This window comes from Sinohyriopsis cumingii, unplaced genomic scaffold, assembly GCF_028554795.1.
Source record: "Sinohyriopsis cumingii isolate HCF-2022 unplaced genomic scaffold, ASM2855479v2 utg000913l, whole genome shotgun sequence".
NCBI lineage: Eukaryota > Metazoa > Mollusca > Bivalvia > Unionida > Unionidae > Sinohyriopsis > Sinohyriopsis cumingii.
Genome location: NW_028315943.1, coordinates 2,719,645 through 2,721,759, shown reverse-complemented (window position 1 = coordinate 2,721,759; position 2,115 = coordinate 2,719,645).

The following is a 2,115-nucleotide window of genomic DNA, read 5'->3' as shown; positions in this document are numbered from 1 at the left end:
TCAATAGGTTTACGAATTTCACGTCTATTTGCAGATGGGAAGGCTTCTGTTTGATTTTGTAGTACCATTGACCGATGCGAATGTATGCTAATACTTTAATGTGATCTTCAACTATTTCACAATTCCACCATGTCATGACTTGATGCAGATAAAGGTAACAAATGCACAAAAGTCTTGGTCAACCTCTACATCAGCCGTTGTGTTCGCTGTTCATAAACGTAAATACAACTTTAATACGTTGAGTATTAGAGAACATTGCCTGTCGATAAAATGAATTCAGTTGTGGACGAAAAATAAACAACAGGACAACAGGATGGATTAACTCAAGATAATGATGCTCCGACCGGGCATGTCATAACTGGATTGAATCATTGAATCACGGTATCAGATCACGTACAATATGTATCTTGGTCGCACATGTTCATATATAAATATATATATATATATATATATATATATATATATATATATATATATATATATATATATATATATATATATATATATATATATAGGCAGTTCTAGTTATGCTTTTCTGATTTTTGATGAACAATCATTTTTTGGCGATCTATAGATCAAGTGTCACAACTTGTTCTGTACCTATTTCCAAGATGGAAAAGTAAAATGTTGCATGGACTTCATTCTGAATTCAAACAATATGATATTTTATTGGTTAGCTTTCTGCAAAACTAGATTTAAATGTGTGTTGTTTGTAGTCAGTGCTCAGTGAATCTGAAGAAGAAAAAACAACGGAAATTTAATAACCTATCTCCTCGTCATTATCTTCGAGAGGTGCGATAAAAGCATCTAATTCGCCACTAGCTGGCTTTTTATACAACATTTTTTAACCGAATAATTTAATAAATTAGAACTCTCTGCTAAGAATATATTTGAAATTATGGCGTAAACTTTGAAATTACAATCATGAATATTGGAAAATAAGGTGAGTGGTTTTTTTACACACTTGTGATCACCAGTGCATACTTTGGAGTAAAAGATTATGATGAACACTGGGAGATGGTTTAAAATTACAATTCTGACTAGTAAAAGTTATTTTCATTAAAAGTGGACGACAAGTTTAACATGTTTTGAATACTATTCTGATGACCAGCAGTAAAAGATTGTCGTTGATATTCTAAAGGACTAAGTTTTGAAGTAATGTTTGATGACAAATTACCTAGCGTTTGGAGACAAATCGTGATGACATAAGGTTTGATTAAAATTCTTATATCCAGTGGCCCGGGGTCTTCAGTAAACATTTTGTGAAAAGAGGCTTACGTTTTTTTTTTTAAAAATTAAACTTTCTTAAAAAATATTGAAACACTAGCGCTTAAAATTGAGTAGGATGTTAGAAAGTTTAAATTCAAAATTTGGATAACAATGCTTTAGAATGTGGCATGTAGTCAAATGTTAACTTAGCAGTCAAGAACGTTAGGGTATTATTGTAATAATGTTAATATTATACCATTTAAGACAAACGTAGACGTTAGACGAAAAGTCTTGATAAATGCTAAATTTTCTTATTTTGTTCATTCCATGGAACAATCTGGATCATGGATTTTCAGGAGTGAAAAGTGTCATTTAAAGTTATTTCCGTCCTAAAAGGAGTGAAACTGTATAGATTCTAGTTTTGTTCTGAACTTATTCATGGTATAGGTGATATATGCAATATTAATTTTGCGAGACCTGCTTATATTATATTATGGACAGAACTTATTATTCTATACAACTCAGAAGTTTGTGACCTAGTTTAAGTTTCGCCTTTAGCAGAATGTTTGATTCCTTGCATAAGTAATATCTTTGGTTTGATGATATGACCAAATACATCAGCAAATCAAGCTTTAGTTTGCGTAAAACGTAAAATAGGCTATAGTGTAAGGAACTGCTATTGTCTCCGATTTTATTTATCCACACGTGTATGGTACTAGAAGTGAACAACAAGTCCTGATTGCATTTGTTTCTTCATGTATTTTGATAATGTACGCACAGTGAATGAAACATTCCTGTTCAGCCAGCCAATGGTGTTTGCCTGTTATCTGATCATATGAACACAAAAGATTTAAGATATAAGTCAAAGCTATAAATCTGTCTAAAATTAGTGTCAACAGGCACAGT